Source organism: Ammodytes marinus (genome assembly GCF_949987685.1).
Source record: "Ammodytes marinus genome assembly, chromosome: 1".
NCBI classification, from domain to species: domain Eukaryota; kingdom Metazoa; phylum Chordata; class Actinopteri; order Uranoscopiformes; family Ammodytidae; genus Ammodytes; species Ammodytes marinus.
In genome coordinates, this window is record NC_137230.1 from 5,455,969 (window position 1) to 5,475,930 (window position 19,962).

Here is a 19,962-nt window from a genome sequence, read left to right on the forward strand (position 1 = left end):
AGCAGAGAAGGGTTAGGTTGAGGAGGAGAGGAGGAGCGCGAGGTAAATTAAGTGTATAATGTGAGCTTGATATGAAGTGATTGAGTGTGGTGACCTGCTGTCAGGAATCGGCCTGCTCTTTGACAAACCTTCTTTCTTACAGACACTCAGTCAAACCTCTCTCCTCATTGTCCTCCTACGTAGATTCCTTCACCCACCCACACACACACACACACACACACACACACACACACACACACACACACACACACACACACACACACACACACACACACACACACACACACACACTGTAGCCTTACTAGATGAAATTTTTTTTTTATTATTATTATTAATTTATTTCTAATGTCCCAGTTAAATTTTTAAAAAGACACCGCCACATTAGTTTTTAGATTTTGCTGTGTACGTTAGGTCAACACTTGATGAATTAAGCGTGATGTATTGTACAAGTACAAAACTAATGCCGACCACCTCTTTGGTCTTATAGAAATGCTGTTTTCATTTGCTTATTAATTGCATTTACGGTTTTGCAGACGGCCCAGTCACTGATTTTTTTCGCATTTAAAGTTAGGTTAACTCATTTTAGCATTCGCCTCACTTCCTTTAATGTTTTTTCAAAAAGTGGATATTCACATGTCCACAATTTCCTCTCGTTTTAGCACACCGCTTTTATTTCACGATTGCCTTGCTCTCAGCAATGGATTTAAGTCTCATATCAGGATACTGTTGTTGTAACTGTTCTGTGAGAACATTAGTGTGCTGTGACAAGTGATTTCTGGGAAATGCAGTGCAGGGAAAGCTTAGCAGCGACTGCCACACATACCACAAATGAATAACAAAATAAAAGCATCTTGTGGAGTTCTGGTTCTTTTGCATTCTCTTTTCTACACGACATTGGTAGCACTTCTCCTTATGTCCCCTCTCTCTCTGTTACACCACTGTTCCATCCAATCCCGTTTTGCCTCAGTGTGTACTTGAGTGTGTGTGTGTGTGTGTGTGCCTTTGTGTGCACACGTGTGTGTCTCACATGCACCCTCCCCTTTGCCAACGATGAGACGAACAGAATGACAATCACCTAAAACACAATTAATGCTGTTAATCTGATTATTTTTTACTGGATAAAGCACTCCTGTGACATTGAAAGATGTTTAGAAATAGCCATGCATGCCCTTGTTACAACATAGATAAAAAAAAACATAATCATAGACAGAAGCGGTGCTTGGTGTTTTGTCCTCCCAACGGAGCCTCCAAGGCAGCTGCATTGGGAGGACACCGGTTAGGGTTAGGGTTATGGGTTATGGGTTAGGGTTATGGAACAAACTTCCAGAAAACTTGAGGTCTGCTGCAACTCTCAGCTCTTTTAAATCAAGTCTGAAGACTTTTCTGTTTCCATTTTAACCTGCAATTTTATTTTATTTAAATGTTCTATTTCTATTCATTCGCTTTTCTAATGTGTATTATGTATTATAATCTTGCCCATGTAAGGCACTTTGAATGGCCTTGTGTCTGAACTGTGCTATATACATACACTTGCCCTGCCTATGGTTAGAGTTAGAGTGAGTTCCTTCCAGGCAGCTCCTTGCAGCGCTGCCTCCAAGGCTCCGTTGGGAGGACAAAACACCATCTAGTGGGAGAAGCCTAGTCGGTTCAGCAGCCTTGTTATATCCAGGGTGTACCCCTAACTTCCCCTGCCAGATTAGAGAGCCGTCACAGGCACTTCCTGGTTTCCATCCAGTATGTACTTGACTGTAAAATGACATAACGTGTAACAACATAGAGTGCAACATAATCCGGTATGTTAACAAGTCCCAACACCCACACAGGAGCATTTAGTGATGTTGTTAAGTTTATTTTTTAGTTTAGCCTATCATCAGAGGCAGGCTAACACTCGCCTTGACTTCCAGTGTTTGAGCTAAGCTAACCTGGATGAGCGACCTTTGCCCATTTATTCATCACAAAAAGCACACACAGTTACAGTAACGGTTTCTGTCTCCTTGAGCCGGAAAGTGAAGCAAAAAGCGAAAAGTTAAAAATGTTGGACTATTCCTTTAAGGGGTAACTGACCAGAGTTTCACACTAACATACAGGCATGATATTGACATTGACCTTCACATTCAAATAAGTCTCAAATAAGTCTCTGCAAGAAATGATGAGCATTTCTTTATAAACTGAAAGTGTGATTTTTAAAAGGGGGAAAAAAAAACTTCTAAAAAAAGATACATGTACTGGTTTGTGTGTGTGTGTGTGTGTGTGTGTGTGTGTCAGGTCAAATGACAAGCGTCATCTCACTTCCGTCCGCCATGCTGCAGGAAGGTCCACACTGTTTTGCTGCTGTCACTCCTGTATTCTCCATATGTATATTTAAACCCTCTTCCTTCTATCTATTACTGTATCTTTCCTATTTTTCCTCTCCTCGCTATCGTTCCTCTGCTTTTCTCTGCCCTCACCCCCCTCTCCCCCCAGTCCCCTCTTTTCCCCCTTTTGTATTTATTGCTGTATTTATTTCTGCTGAAAAGCCAGTCTAGTTCATTTGCTAGTCGGCCGGGCAGAGCAGGGCTCCTATTCTTAGGCTTTTTATTAACATCATGGACTGCACAACAACAGCTACAGAATCTATTATTCATTAAGTGTAACCAATATAAAATTTAAAACAGTCTGGGCTTTTTTTTGTGTTGAATTATGTAAGGTCAGCATAATTTTCTGCCTATTACTAATATCTATACCATCTTTCCCTTAGTCAGCTCTATTTAAATATGCAATCATTTACAGCTTTTGACTATATGTGTGTGCACACCCAATTTTCAATATTCCTCTAGTAGACTTTTTATGCTGACATCAATGGCAAGCTATTAAAGACAGTATTTCATTATTGGTTCCTCTTCCCCAGTGGTTATTTACAATCCCATATATACTAAGCACTGATATTAAAGGAGACCGTTTTAATGAGGTGCTATCTGCCATGGCAATATGTCTTTCTCCGAATGAGATTGTGTTTAAAGATTTTATCAAGAAATGGCTGTTCGGCAGGGTTATGTTTTGTCCATGAAATATGCATTTCATATCTCTTTCATTTAATTAACATAATTTAATTTGTGCTTTGCATTCTGTGCATAATACATATTTGATTTACAAAACAAATATTTCCATTAGAAAATGAATTTCATGCACGCAAAAAGGCAGAACTGAAAGATGTATTGTAAGGAAATAAGAAAAAAGGAATTGTATTATCTTTGACTCAGGGAAAAAAAAATCCTTTGGCAAGGAGAAATATACTCAATAGATTTCTTATATGAGTGTGTGTGTGTGTGTGTGTGTGTGTGTGTACGCGCTCCTATCATTGCCTGTTTGTGTAGATAGTATGTAAATGTGCATTATAGAAGCAATGACAGCTGAGGGTATATTGCATAAAGTTTAGAGCAATATAACTCAGATTGATTTACATGGCTTTGCATGGGGGGGTTTCTGCCTGATGTTAAGTGCAATGGTGCACTTAACATCATGCAGGCAGAAAAAAAAGCACACACAACCATTTCTGAATCTTGATTTTGTGTCACTACTTTTTAAGAGTGAGACCAGCCATATGAGAGCACTGCTGGTACGGATAATATATTGTGTCCATGCTGTGTAAGCAGCCGTACATCAAAAGGCTTTCACTTTTTGTCTCCAAGGTGTGTGGCTCTATGCACGCAAAGCCGTGCCTCTCTCTCTTAAGTGGCCATCTTTTATTCCTCTACTTAAGAGATGTTTAGCTATTTCTCCTTTTCCTTTAGCCACCGCTGGGGAAAGCCCTTTGGTATGATGAATTATGAAGTCTCCCCCCCCCCCTCTCTTTCGTATCCCATTCCCTTTTTTTCCCATGGAAGCGCTGCTATAGTTTTAATTAAAGCACTTCACCTTGCTTGTTTAAAGGCTATCATGGGCCCTATGATAACTTTGAGAGAGTGTGAGCGAGAGGGAGATGGAGCACACGGGGGCTTCTGGATAACACAAAAGCATTTAAAGAACTGGCCCTGGCGTGTTCATATTAATTTGGCTTATCTCCTAGAAAAAAAGAAAAAAAAAAGGAATCCAGGTAGAAGTGAGACAGATCCGGGGGATTTAATAATAAGCTCAATATGTTAAAGGCAGTGTCAAAACACTCCTTTTCCCCACTCCGTAACTTCTCTCCGTCTGGTAAGAGGGTGGTGGTGGTGGTGGTGGTGGGGGGTAAGAGTAAGATCAGTGTTTCAGGGGTAACTAGTATTAGCAGGGATTTCAGGCTTGTTTGACACGCTGCGTTGAAGCAATGGCTTAAGATAGACAGCGGCAGGTATATGGAGGTGGTACAGTGCTCGGCAGGGGGAGAATGAGAGTGAGTGAGACAGGGGGAGAGATTGGGGAGGCTAATACCTGGGCTTCACTGCGCTTTGTCGCCCCACTGATAGGGCTATGCTCAGAGGATGTTACCGCTTTTCCAACGTAATCTCTCTCCTCTATCCCCTCATCTCTCTCGCTCTCTATCATTGACTTAAGCCTTGTTTCACCTGAGCGGTTTGGTTCAGTGCGGCTCGGCAAGCCTTTCCACTGTCAAAAGTTGGAAAGGGGAGCCAAATAAAAGCAAGCCGAGCTGCACATGTTTTCAATGCCCTTTTGTTGGGGTACCAAGCCGTCCGAAAGGGTCCCAAAAGAGGGTGGAGCTACACACACTGCAGTGCGTTGATTGGTCGACAGAATCATTTCCGAGTGTATCACCTCGGCAAAGTGAAGAGTCTGGTGTTGTAGGGAAAAATGTCAGCGTGCAGCTATTTGGTCATTGTTTGGCGTTTTTCCACTCCATTCAATGAATCAGCGGGCTACACTGAGTCCACTGCTATGATGTCACCATAGTAGTGGTAGTATGTATATACTCTGACCGCGGCTATAGTCGTCTGGCATAAACCCCGCCTGCCAAGTAAGGGTTCAGTCAGCAGTGGAAATGCAGCCAGATCTATGGGGTTACCATGCCCTGTCGAACCGTGCCGTGCCGAACTGAACTGTGCTGCTCAGTGGGAACTAGGCATTACTTTCCTCCTCTGCTTTAAAGCTGCTCTCTCTGATTGTCTCTCCTTTTCTCTCTCTCCTCTCTCTCTCTCTCTCTCTCTCTCTCTCTGTCTCATTTTTTTAACACACCTGCCCACCCATGTCTCCCCTCTGAGGTGTGTGTGCCTGCCCGGTTAGCACGAGTTAAGCGTTTGTATAAATCTGTGACAGGTGCATGCAGGTTGACAGCAGGGTGGGAATAGATTGTGTGTGTGTGTGTGTGTGTGTGTGGAAGGCTACAGGAGTTAAGGGAGGTGATAGCATCACGGTGTCCCTGTCTCCCCCACTCTTTTTAAGGCGATGGGTGAGTGTCTGAGGATGACTCTTTTAGCATAAGCCTCTTCTGAACTGTAGTTTTAGTACTTAACACCCCACTCTTCAAACCAAATCCCGAATGAGAAGGCTTGAGACTGGAGTTTAAAAAGAGAGCGAGAGAGACAGAGAAAAAGGGCTCCTGATATCATAATGTGTCTAACTTTGCAGACAGTATATACTCAGTGTAATAGCACGGGAGGCTATAGTACTTATTAAGCATGCACACCGGGTGCGTTGCGCACAGAGCCTGTTATTGTATTGATTTTACCGATATAGAGTGAAAGCTCATTTGTTTCAGTGCACAGTGCAAATATGTTTTATTCTTGTTTTGCCTCATATAAATCATGCGACATGCATTTTTTTCTCCCCCTGCCGTTCAGTTTTCTTGATAAGGAACTGTTTGTCAGGGCTGGAAGAAGAGATCTCAGTCTTTCCATTTTGCAGCAGTCAACGCTTCTTGACTACAACTTATCAGATACTATTGTTCACCGCCAACACTAAATATATATCTTTATATATACAGTATCTATTATATCAAATAAGGAGGACTTTTCTTATTGTGATCCTTGATTCAGTAAAGAGTATACTTTAGTCATCCATCAGGGGCCAATTCAAGGTGGTTTGAAAATCAAAAAGACCACACCTAAATACCCTTCATACATTTGAAAGACAAGACATACAGTATGAACACAATAGTAAGATCATGAAATCAAGTGTATACAGTAAATATGAGTCTTCATGTTGTACGACTTTTTGCATTTTGCCTTTATTTCTCACATACTGTATGTAGACGTCTTCCCCGGCCCTCTTAGTCCCTAGTTCCTGAGATCCAGGACTCATGCAGGAGTTAGTATAAGTGAATAGATCTAGGTCTTCACTTCACTCACAGCTTTAATAATGTGGTGCATAGTATCATTCTAGATGTTACAATGTGTTTTTTGAGAGTTACTTTAAATGTTCAGTTGCACGGAGTTGCCACGGTAATTGCAAACAATTTTCGGGTTTATTTTGGAGAAGAGAATACGAGATACAATACAGGAGAATAAGACTTATTTGACTCCTAACCATTGTAAATGAATGTCATATTCATCCAGGCGACAATAGCTTCCCTCCAAAATGTGCTCTACAAAACTATCTAGTAGTACTTATTAAAAATAATGTTTTTTAGAAGGTTGGGTTGTGTGCAGGTATTTTGCGTGTGATGGAAGTCCGGCAAAGGTCTGAAAAGTGCCCAGAGCAGCATGACACATTATACTTAAGTGCTTTGATATATGAGTCGGGAAGAGGTTATTTTACCAGAAAACTAAGACAGTACTCTACTCCCCTTCAAACAGTGCTACAGACCCAGAGTCTAAATATCTGACTACTGCACTTGTGCACAAGACGTTAAGTTTTCCCAGTTAAAGGGATAGTTCAGTATTTTTGAAGTGGGATTGTATGTGGTACATAGTTAGTCAATTACCTTATGGAGATGGAGGTCAGGGCAGTCATTTTAAAACGTTTTGGGGGAGATGTTGCTGCCTGTAGCAGAAGTCAGCCTTGTACTGTTGCAGAGGGGGCCAGCAGAAAAACTGTTCTACGCCACATATATAGATGCTCCCCCCAAACTCCTTAAAATGACAGCGTTGATCACAGTCTCCATAAGGTAACAGACTATAGTACCTCATACAACCCCACTTCAAAAAGACTGAACTATCCCTTTAAAGTTTGTTTCTGAGGGAGTGCTTCCTTAGGATCTAAGTACAGAGGGTATGGTATAGACCAGGGCTATTCAATTAGTTTTGAATGGGGGCCGGTTGGTGGAAATGATCCGAAATGAGGGGCCAGAAAAAAATGCCTAAAATTGATGAGCATCACATCAATAGCTACATATACTGTAAAACACTACAACGACATAGGAGTGCATATATTGTCTTTATTTTATCAAATAGAGTTCACCAGCTTATCAAAAAAAATCCCTATTTGATTAACATAGGCTGCCTGTTGTTTAAGTGTTTAACAATCTTATCAGTTCAGGAAAACACAATAGGTTAACTCTTCAACAGTGCCCCCCCCCCCCCCCCCCCCAATGTGTTTGTCAAGGGGTCACTGTCCAGGGTCATGGGAGACGTGGCGCAGCGCGCCGCGGCGAAAATTTTGGCTGTATTTTGCTCAAAGTTGCCAATGCACAGTACAGAAATAAACAACTGCTTATTTGAATACAAAAAAACTACAGACACTGACTTTACAGTTGTGCAATTTTGTTTGCTATGTGAAGGTACAAATGTTGTGCAAACATGCAGACAATACCATGCAAAGTTCTACTGGTGCAATATTATGCAGACACACTAAATACAAATAATGGACCATGCACTTACACTGCTGTACAATCGCGCGCGCAAAGCCTCATACACAGAGCAGCTGATAGAGAAACGCTTGGAGACACATGTGCATATTTATTTACTGCAGATCGCGGCCTTTCGCGCAGTTATGACCATGCAAAAGCACACTTGGCGTGTCCTAGTACATTAATTGTGCACCACTTAAAAAAAAAAAAAAAAAAAAAGAAATCATAATTTTTTATTTATTTTTTATTTTTTGGGTCGGTCTGTAGTCAAGGCGGGGGCCAGTACATAGTCCTTCTCGGGCCGGAACTGGCCCGCGGGCCGCCTATTGAATAGCCCTGGTATAGACAATGTGAAGCCACTGAGGAAAATTGCCTTTTGTGATATTGGGGCTGTATAAATAAAACTGATTTGATTTGATTTGAATAGCAGTATGGACTTTACGGTACGTGCTAAAAAATAACCAGTCACAGATAAGCATGGTGTGTCCTGGGATATTGTAGTGTGCTCTACAGACAGACACCATAGGCCCGCCAGCTAAACAGGCCAGATGTGGAAGAAGTACCTCCTCAGGAAAAAACAACACATGACAAACATATCCCCCTTCCTCAAACAAACACGTCCCTGTCTCCACATTATCACCTTAGCCTGAACAAAATGCCTCTCTTTTTCCTCCTCTTGTTCCAGGGAGGGCAGGTATATACCTTCGCTTGTTTGTTAACATCAACACCAAAGAGAGAGGGAGAGAGAGAGAGGGGGAAAAAATCAATCTAATACTGCAGAACTATCAGATCATATGAAATTATGGATTCTTTGGGTCTGAGCATTCAAGCCCTTGTCTGCCGAGCTGTGCAAATCAATTCAAACAGACACAAAGAGCAAACACACGGGCGAACACCACAATAGGAAATTGAAGCAAAGCCGAGCCTCCCCCCCTTTAAAAAAAAAATATGCCGCTACATATTTGTTTTGTGGATTACCATTCTGAAATGAAATTTGAACAGTTACTTAAAATAATATGCAAAAGATATTTCTTGCCTGTTTTTTTTTGCCGTATTATTCCTCTCCATCTATCCCTCCTGTCTTCTTGTTTGTTGGAGAGGGGAGGGGGGGAGCGATGGTACAGGCCACAATGTAAACACACACACAGAGCTGCTATGATGCTGATTATGTTTCCAAAACATATTTTCGGGCCTTATCCCCATTGCAGGGAGTAGACTATCTATCCTTTCTGTGTTTCCATATTGTACCGCTGGCTCTGAAACATTTATGACTGTATCAGAGAAGCATTGAAGGGCTCTGTTTTAGGATTTCCAAGGAGGGAAAGAGGTGTCATGTTAGGTTACCTGAAATGGCCTGGTAAGCTGAGACACTAATATGTTGTACAAATGAAATACAGATTTTTTTTTAAGAGATGCAACTGCATGCATAGTTTTATAGTTTCATGCTTAGTTTAATGTTGACTCGACGTCATTGTAAATGATGATCATCCTTCAATGATCTCTCCAGTATGAATAAAGGTTCAATGAAAGCATTTAAAGGCCTACTTCACCGGTTGGAATATGAAGGTGTATTGAACTCTGAGATCCAATTTAGTATAAATGTGCAAAACATTTTTAAATCGGATCATCTTAGCCTGAGAAAAGGCAGAAAGAGTGTTTTATGGTCTCAATGTCTAACCCTACAGTTTCCTTCTTGTGACATCACAGTAAGGGTAAGGATTAACAGGACAGCTGGGCCAAGGGAAGACTAAGGGAAGACTGAGGGAAGAAAAACCTCATTCATTATATTATAATAGTTATTCTATAATGATAGAACGCTGGTTCCGTATGGGTGAAGTATTCCTTTAATGTTTGTTAGATATTGCCACATTTGTATATTTCTTCAAACATTTCTGAACACGTTTTTTGAATACATCAAATCATTGGTTTGATGTCAGTAATGAACTGGCAAAGTTTCATGGAGATATTGTCGTAGAGCCGCAAGCCTGGCGTTAGGACTGCCGCTACTGCAATATAACGCAAGGAACAAAAGAAAAGGCAACTGAGAGCTGACAGAGGTTAAGTGTAGCTATGCTCAGCGTTGTCCGCTGATTTAAAAAAAAAAACCCCGTCTCCAGCTCTCATGAGCCGCCGGTCCAGTTGTATGATAGTACATTCAGTAGTGTGATGGGGAAGAGAGGTCCTTCCATGTAGTTCAGTCAGGAATACCTTAGTCAAATTAGAAGTTTATTTCAATTAGCAGAATACTTTGCAGTAATTATGTGTGGCGGTATGGTTCTGATCCTGGATCTCCACACCCTCCACACGCACACGTCAAAGGCTTTAAGGCAGAGAGAGCCATCCCTCTACATGCTACATGGAACGTGTTGCAATGTCATGCAGCACCAAACCTGCCCCTAACAATATCTTTAAGTTCAATTATTTTCCCTTCTTGATTGTATTTCATCTTTGGGTGACACCTGAGCAAAATATGTATTAGTAAAAATGCTGTTTTTGGAATGAAATCAAACTCATGCACCACTCGATACACTCGCTCAATTGGAGTGCTTTTTTATGAACCAACAGTATCACGCTGCAAAAGAGAATAAAGAAGGCCTGTTTGGATAACGTTCCAGTGAGCTGCCTTTACACTCCTTTTCAAACCCTCACTCTGATATCACTGCCCTGCTACCTATACAGGAGCTCTGTGCTCTTCCTCTGTAAAAGGCAGTCAAAATGAAGTGCCACACTTTTTCCTCCCATTTCTGCTTATTTTAAAGGGACATTGTCCTACTTGCCTAGCTTTCAGTACTCCAGCACTGCTTTGTAATATCCCTGTCCCCAAGGAGCCACTGTACCTTTAACCCTTCTCTACTGCTTTACCACATTTTTCAAAAGGAGTTTTTTGGAAAAGCACCAGATGTAAAAAGGTCAGCACTGAACCCCAATAAAAGCTGCTCCTCCCTGATGGTATTTTTGCTTTAGACGTGGATGGCCTTTGCTGTGTTACTCTATGTCTAAGCTCATTCAAGTCATTATTTCACTGCTCCTGTAGAGGTTTGTTTGCCCATCATGGATAGGGTCCATTTTTTCCTTCATAATAATCCAAAGTATCTCTCTTCTCTCCGAACAAACTTTCTTTCTTATGTGACTGGTTGATGTTTGTATAGGTAGGCACGTCTCTTTAAAGTCATTTTTAAGACAGGCTAGAGGGCTATAAATGGTTATGGACAGCATTTATATAGCGCTAGCCTCAGACTCAAAGTGCTTTTACAACATTTTCACCCCATTGACACACCGACGGCAGCATGCTATACTAGGCATGGTGCTGGAGCAAATTGGAGGTTCAGTGTCTTGGCTGGTCTCACGAGGCTAGATTGACAACCACCTGAACCAATGAGGGGCCGGCTTCCACCCCACAGAGATTGGAGAAAGTCCAGAGTGAAGCTTCAATAGATGAGTCTTAGCTAAATCTAGCCCCTGTTTGGATGGGGCTTGTTATAAACTACAGCACCCAGCTTTAATATAGGATCCAATGTGCAAGGAACGCCTAAAAATGGGCAACACGTGAAGCAGGCATAGTCGGAAAAACACTCAATCATCTGTATTTTTTGAAAATGTTTTCTTTTCATCATCTGTTTCTATAATAATATAGCATGATAATAATCGGTGTAAATATTCCTTCTTTAACAGTTCTGCCATCATAGATAGGCGTCAATAGGAATTCACAAATGCACCTGTGTCCCTTGGCTGTGTCACATCTGTCACATCATATAAAGGCGCGTTATGCCTTCTCTTTACATTGTCTTTCTTTTGTACGTGTGCAAAGTATATATAAAAAAAGTTGCACCCTCTTTTCTAAATGTATGTTTGTGGTGCTGAACACACAGGGTGCGGCAGGTAAAATACTCAAACGCTTTAAACAAATAGTGTTAGAGTCAAGAGTACCTGTGAGAACCTCAAAGCTGAGGCAACCGTAGAGAAATAAGCTGTCGGGTATAAGCGTAGTCATCATGTGTATATGCTTTCATATTGAAAGGGAAAGCAGAGGGAGTAAGGTAGTAGGAGAATGTCAAAGTGATGGCAATGTTTGAGTTGATTTCATGCTTGTGTGAGCTTTGTTCCACCTGTTACCATTGATGCCGAACCCCGAGGCTCTCCTAAGACCCCATTAAATTAAATGCAGCCCAGATTAGATACAATGAACACAATTGATTCAAATTACAAACACACAATACAGGAAATAATTACAAAATATCCTCGTATCGAATGACAAACAGGAGTCTAAAAAAGACGAAAAACTTGGCTCTAACTCATCTGCTTCTCAAATCAAATCAAATCAAATCAAATCAAATCAAATCAGTTTTATTTGTATAGCCCAAAATCACAAATAAATTTGCCTCGGTGGGCTTTACATTTCATACAATATGATATATGATACAATATGATACAATATGACACCCTGCCCTTAGACCCTTAGCTCGGCTGAGAAAAAACTCCCAGTAAAAACTCTTTACCGGGAATAAAAAATTGAAGAAATCTCAGGGAGAGTCGACAGATCTCCTTATATCCCCATCTGTGATTAGTACAGATGTAATAAAGGAAATTAACAGGGGATTAAAGCTGTGACCTGGATTCACCTCATTATTTTAACGCTGTGAACAGTGGGATATTTTGTTCTATCCTGTGGCCTAGATCATTTTCTTCTATTTTTTAATTATTTAAAAAAAAAATTAAAATGCAGTCGTGATCACATGATACACTCCTAATCAAACATAGTGTGTTTTCATAACCAAGGTAATGTGTCATGATGGAAGCTCACAGTAAAGCACTGGACACAGAGAAGAGTACAGAGGCAGTGTAGGTGTGTCTTAAGTCAACAGTTAAAAGATGATTTTAGAAAATATGTTAGTTGTAGGGTATAAATGCAACCCCTGTGTGACTCTACTTTAGGGTGCACTCACACTTGGCCTAGTTGATCCGTGCCGTGCTTAAAGACCTACTTCACCGGTGGAAATATGAAAGTGTATTGAACTCTGAGATCCCAGGTAGTATAAATGTGCAAACATTTTAGAAATCGGTTCATCCTAGCCTGAGAAAAGGCCGAAAGAGTGTTTTATGGTCTCACTGTCTAAATTTTCCCATGCGAGCGTGACATCACACATGGTAAAATGTAGTTAGGATCAACAGGACAGCTGGGCCAAGGGAAGACTGAGGAAAGACTGAGGGAAGAAAAACCTCATTCATTATATTATAATAGCAATTTTATAATGATAGAATGCCGGTTCCGTATGGGTGAAGTATTCCTTCTAAGCACGATTGTCCTCCCTCCCTCTTCCCCTGCTGGCCAGGCCCGGCCTGCACGCACACTGCTCCTAAAGATCCAGGCCAGGGCACTATTGCTTCTTCCCAAGACATCACCACATCTTTACACGCCAAGTTTGGGTATTGGAGCGTATTTGTTTCCGATTTAAATGTATTTTTTATTTTTTATTATTATTATTAACGTTTGGCATTTTAATGTTTTATTGGATAGTTTGAAGAGACAGAGGTATACTGCCCTACAAAGGCAAAAGACCTTAACTCACCAGAGTGTAGAACTGAGAAAAATGAGTTCAAAGTTATTTTGTTGTCCTGCCAAATCAGTTGTAGGTAGATACTTGAAAATTTGGCATGTTATTGTATGAAAAGGAAGTTATTTATCCCCCAAAAATCTAAAATTTTAACTTGACCTTTGACCTTTATTCGGAAGTTACTGTACTCTGCCTTTGTATTATCTGCAAAACAATAATGGGTCATGCAAAGGCAAAAGACCTTAACTTCTATTCTATTGAGAATTTGGATTTGTATCACTCTATATCAACATTTCCTGTTATAACAATGATAGCATTAAGTGAGTGGTGTCTTGTTAGGCATAATACTACACAAATTGAATATATAAAAAAAAAAAATAATAATAATTTTATGGCTAAAATTATTAATTTTTGGAAAATTAAAAAAAAATTATGGTTGTACTTATTTGAGATAAAATAACACTTAAAAGTATCCACCTATATTTCTTACATTTGAAAGGTTGGATGTCAGTAAAATGTATTCTCTTATATGCCATTTATAATTTTCTGATAAACGTATAGGAATATGTGTTTGATGCCATTATGTGCAAGTTTTCTAGAGTCAGTGAAAAAACACTGCGTTTTTGATGGAATAGAAAATGTATGTATATTTTTATTAGAGAGAGAGAGAGAGAGAGAGAGAGAGAGAGAGAGAGAGAGAGAGAGAGAGAGAGAGAGAGAGAGAGAGAGAGAGAGAGAGAGAGAGAGAGAGAGAGAGAGAGAGAGAGAGAGAGAGAGAGTCCGGATTTCAGGGACTTAATTCTTCCGACAACTATTCTAATAGGCTACTCTTTATAATTATGAAAAAACATTTTGTAATACACACTTTCACAAACACATTGGTGTTTGGTTAGGCCCCACTTCATACCCTGAAAATCCAGAGATAGCACGAGCAAATTTGCGTTCTTGTATGAAGACATACTTTTAGACTAGGCTACATAGATGTTTAAAAGTGGTATTCAGCAAGTGCCGTGAGACCAAAATCACTTTATGACAGCTGATCACTTTATGGCACCGCACCGGAAAATATAGGCCTACAAGCCAGCGAATGGACTAATAATACTGATAACTCTTTATGGATTTAGACAATGGATTTTTCTACTCGGTGGATATTTTTTTGCCATGGATTTTGACCAGATTTCAAGAAAAGGTAAACTGCGATCTAAGATCTGGATTGGTTTATCGTTCAGGCTATGTTTTCTCCGAGCCAGGGAGGTGTGTCTTGAGGCATCGCCATCTCGCTCGCGTTGTTTTCAGTCAGTGAGTGGACTGGACTGTCATTGGCAGGCAGCTTATTAGCCTACTTACTTTATTGAAGTTAATGTGTGTGTGACAGAAGTAGGTTGACCAGATGTCCCGCTTTGTGCGGGGCAGTCACGCATTTCAATTACTTTTGAGACGTTGTCCCACATTGTTAATTATAGTGAGCCCGCATTTTTAAATGCGTGTTTTATAATCTGGCATGTATCCGATAGCTGTGTGGAGACAGCAGTCTTGCTAGTTGCTACTGGAGCGCTGCCGAGCTCAGTGGTGGGCTCTGTGAAGGTACTGCCCACCTTCCTGTTACTTCAAAATAAAAGCCAACTCACGTTTGTCCAGTGAAATGCTAATGTGATGGCAGTGAAATGCTTTTAATGTGGAAGCGCAGAAGTACTTCAATTACATGCAATACACAGGCAAATCACCATAACTCCAGCGCTGTAAACAGTAACTCCACTGTGGTGCTTTGTAAAACCATGGACATATAAAGAAGTAAAACAAAGGCAGAGCGCCGTAACTCAGCCGTAACTTCATCCGAACGTTCCATAGCGACGCAAAAACAAAGCCAAAGGACCGTAACATCTTCTGCCTTGGCTTTCCCTCTGCTTTTGGAAGTTACGGCAAAAACAGCATCTTATTTTGATAAGAAAACAACAGAATTGACCCAAGATATTTGTTCACATGATAAAACTGATGGACAGTGTTCCAAAAATGACAAAAACTCATTTTTGGAAAAAAATGAAGTTACGGTCTTTTGCCTTTGCACGGCAGTATAGTGAAGGGAATGCCATGCAGGGATTGATCACCGGATTGTAACCCGTGGTCACCTCATCTTCCTGCCATTCATTCTCCTACAAGACAAAAACACATGCCATACTTCTTTTGTTGCCCTCTTTGCTTTTAGTTTTTCCTTGTTTTGCCTCTCACCCCCCCCCCCCCCGCCCTGCCTGGTCTACCCCCCCCCCCCCCCCGCCCTAAGAGCTCTGAAGGGCGCCCAGGTGCCCAAGAGGTCGCTGTAATGAGCGCTAATGAGCCAATTGACAGCCTCAGTGCAGTGCTGATTGGTGCTGCAGGCTCTCACCATGTGCTTTACAGAGCACTTCCTGGCACATGGCCTCCAACCGGGCTGGATCCCTGCCCTGCCATGCCCTCCATATGGGGGGTACAAGAGAGAGCTTTGATGGGTTATTTTGCACGTTCAAATATTTTGAACTATATCAGTCAACCATGCATGTAATAACGTGAGGTGAGCGGACGATTGCATTTTGCTACCTTTTGCTCTACTTTTTGGTTGTGTTTTTCCCTGAGCTTGTATATGAAAACTATAAGATTTTGAAACAAGTCATCTGAAAGTTATCTATCTACCTGTAACTGACGAGTTATGAGCATTAGCAACCGACAGTATGTAAGGCCACAGACATTTTTGACCGCACAAATCTATTCAGTTCATCCCTCGAGTCCAAGTGTAAGTCTGTGCTACATTTGAAAAAAAAATAAATAAATCCCTCAATGCTCTTTTAGAATACTGTGTGTGCAGGTTTATTAGGATTACAGTGACCTTGACCTTTGACCTCAACAATGTAATCAGTTCATCCTCTAATCAAAGTGTGAGTGTGTGCCAAATTTGACCAAAAATCCCTTAAAGGGTTCAATCTGGAGATATTGTGTAATAAGGTCACAGTAACTTTGACCTTTGACCTTTAGCCTTCAAAACCTAATCATCTCATTCTCGCATTAGAGTGGACATTTGTGCAAAGTTTGAAGTAAATCCCTCAAAGCGTTCACGAACAACCCGAAAACACAAGAGCTTAATACGTTCTTTCAACAAAAGTAGGTGTATTTATTACACTGTAGGCCCATCTAAGTGATAGAGGTGACTCTCAACTCAAAGTGTGTGGGGCGACTGTGGCTCAGTTGGTAGAGCGGGTCGGCCGATGATCAAAGGGTTGGAGGTTCGATTCCTGCCCTGCCACCTGTGTCATAGTTGTTGTGTCCTTGGGCAAGACACTTCACCCACCTTGCCTCGTATGAATGTCGATAGTTAGCCTGCTATCGGTGTATGAATGTGTGTGTGAATGGTAACGTGGGAATGGAAAACAGGTCTCCCTTGCAAAAGAGTCTTCGGTCTCAATAGGATTTACCTGTATAAATAAAGGTTAAAAAAAAGGACATTGAAGAGGTGAGTGTGTGTGCCTCAGTCAACACAGCTAGGAAGATTGTTTGTGAGGTGGTCCAGGCAAGTGAAGGAGCAAGTCAATATAATCTACTTACAACAAGGGGGCTGTGGCCTCCACAATTTGACTGTATCACCTTGTTGTTTTTTTCCGTTCGTAGCCCACACTCATCATTCCTGTGTTCTTAATACTGACCTTTCTCAAACTTTTTCCATGCGCCTTTAGTATGAAGTGATGTAAAATACACACACATCGAGCTGTCATGCTAACAAATACATCGTGAATGATCGTATTGGCCCCACAGGAGATCCATGCTTGCAGGAGAACCGTAAAAAAGTTCACTATAGAGAAGCAGCTGCTTATAGAACAGTGTGTCAGAATTGAAAAGATCATAAAACAGGGGTGCCTTATTCAACAAAGTTACGCTTCAACAGGTACGGCTGACCAACAGGCCAATCCCTCACAAACTTTGTGAATTCCCTGAAGTATACCGCGAGCATGGAATCCACTTTATTAGCGCTCGTCAAACGCGGCCAGTTTGTGTGTGTGTTTTGAATTATATCGCTGGCGGATGTCCCACCGCAGTGCTTGTCAGATGAGGGGATACTCCTCTCTCTCTCTCTCTCTCTCTCTCTCTCTCTCTCTCTCTCTCTCTCTCTCTCTCTCTCTCTCTCTCTCTCTCTCTCTCTCTCTCTCTCTCTCCACTCCTCCTGTCCTTGCTGTCATCTCGGTGGCAGCGGGAGACATCTGGACGACTGTCACGCTTGACACGGTTGGTTGACGAGCGTTGACAAATCCCTGTGGACCACGGAGAAAACAGGAGGAGAGGACTCTTATTGGTGATGATGGACTGTGTGTGCGTGCCGGTGGCTGTATGCAATTGTTGTTTGTGAGAAGATGGTATGATTAATAGTCTGTTCCAGGACTTAAAGTGATCCTTATCTGTGTGTATATGATCAAAGACGTTTGGACACATTTTTACAAATTGACTTCATGTTAATGGCTAGGTTTAAGCTCATACCATTGGAATAAAAGCACTGTTGTCCAGAATGATGATGGTCATCAGCTGCTGTTGGCCTAATCGACAATGTGTATGTATTGTGTGTGTGTGTGTGTGTGTGTGTATACATTTTCTTTAATACCTCACAAAGGAACTACAGCTGGCATAGTAAAAATACTACCGCTTTTGTCCAAAGGAATTGCAAGAATGAACACAAACTGAAAGTTCCTCGGAACACCTTTAATAATCTTTGGGTTAACTTGGTTTGTTAAGGGAAATACTTGGTGGCATAGTATGATGCACTTCCAAACACATGGGTCTTCTATTTTGTTTTAACGTCACATCATAGCAGTGGGGTCTTGATGAAAAACATCAATTTCATCAAATCGACTTCCAAGAATGGCACATAATAATGTATGTGACTAGAGCACAACTAACACTGTAAGTTTAATACCAATATTGATATTTGATCATTTAAAAATCCTTCAACAATGTATCAACTTTGTCATCCGCCAAATACTTATTGAATTATTGCATTGCTTAAAGCTATAGTGCAGAACTTTTTTATATAAATACATATCAGTTCCATTCAAGCCATCTCGGAACAATGAGACACACAGTTGATTAAGTCTATCAGCTCCCCAAAACTCTCTCTGTATTTCTCAGTATGGCAGCATTTACAAACTGGTGTCACCCCACCGACACTGGCACAGGAGCTCAGGAAAATCCCAAGAAGAGCCCAAGAAATGCTTTAGTTGTTGATTCTACTGCTATGAAGAAACCTGGAGGTACATGTAGATGCGTCGACAGTGTTGTTGTAATTACAACATAACTTACGCATTATAGCTTTAATCAATTGTAATAAGGATTAACTAAGTCAAATGAACAGTATGTACAGAGTTGGGTTTCACGCTATAGAGTTGGATAAATAACAATAATAGTTAAAATAAAAAATGCGTCTCAATGTAGTTGTCCCTGTTTACCCAATCCCCATAAACCATTATTGTGAACCTCTTAATGTGGTTAGTAAGTACACGTGGTTGATTTATTATTTTAGTCAACAAAATAAGAGCCCTATAAAAGCTCAAATGGGACACATAACTGTGTTGATTAGTATGTGAGAGTACATCCTTTTAAATTGTGCTCAGTGTCCCCCTACAGTTTATGTGAAAATCTATTCAGACAAAACTCTGGTTTGGGACTGAGTGCCTCGTGTGAATATTTAAAGACAATATTACCATCCATAGTTTATTTGGGTAATTTCTTTTGTCTCTAATCATATTTGGGTTCTGCGGCATGGGGAATGTGTTGTTAAATTTGCAAATATGTATTTTTTTTTTATAGCCCCGACCCAAAGGGATTAATGTGAATTTAGAAAAATAAAGCGGCGGAGGTAAAGCCGCCTTTCATCTGAATAGAACCCCTCCCATTGTGGATTCCCTGAAATACCCTTCAAAGACAACAGTGTTTGTCAGCTATAGCCCCAGGCACAGACTAATGCTGTATAAAGTTGCATTGTAATGACATATAGAAACAGTGATTACAGCCTAATTCAATTGCTCCCCTAATCTCATTTCCATAATGGCCTTTATTTGGAACCTCAATTTATTGTTTTCCCAGAAATCATTATACAATTTAGCCCCCTTAAATCCATTTTCAATATGCGTGCCCACTGTTACAGGCAGGCACACGATGAGAAGCACTCGTAAATATCACATACATATATATATATACGACATACTGAACAGTAGCAGCCAGTGTGAGCATACAGACACACGACAGGAAAACAACTCACATGAGAAACTAAACGTAGACAGACACAGTCAGAGAAACACACACACACACACACACACACACACACACACACACACACACACACACACACACACACACACACACACACACACACACACACACACACACACACACACACACACACACACACACACACACCCTCTCTGATGGCATTATGGTAATGGATAGGCGGGCCCAGCTGGTATATCTTGGTGGCAGCAGTGTGAGGAAAAGAGGAGGGTTATAATGGGCAAATATTAATGATCCTGGGTTTGGGACTCTGGACACGCATGCGATCGTTGTGTGTGTGCGTGGCGGTGTGCGCGGTGGGGGTTTGTGTGTGTGCGCGCGCGTGTGTGTGGTCAAGTGCCAGAGAGGGGTTGTGTGGGATCCAACAGCCTGGATTTAATCACTGGGACCCCTTTCTCCATAAGATGACTATCA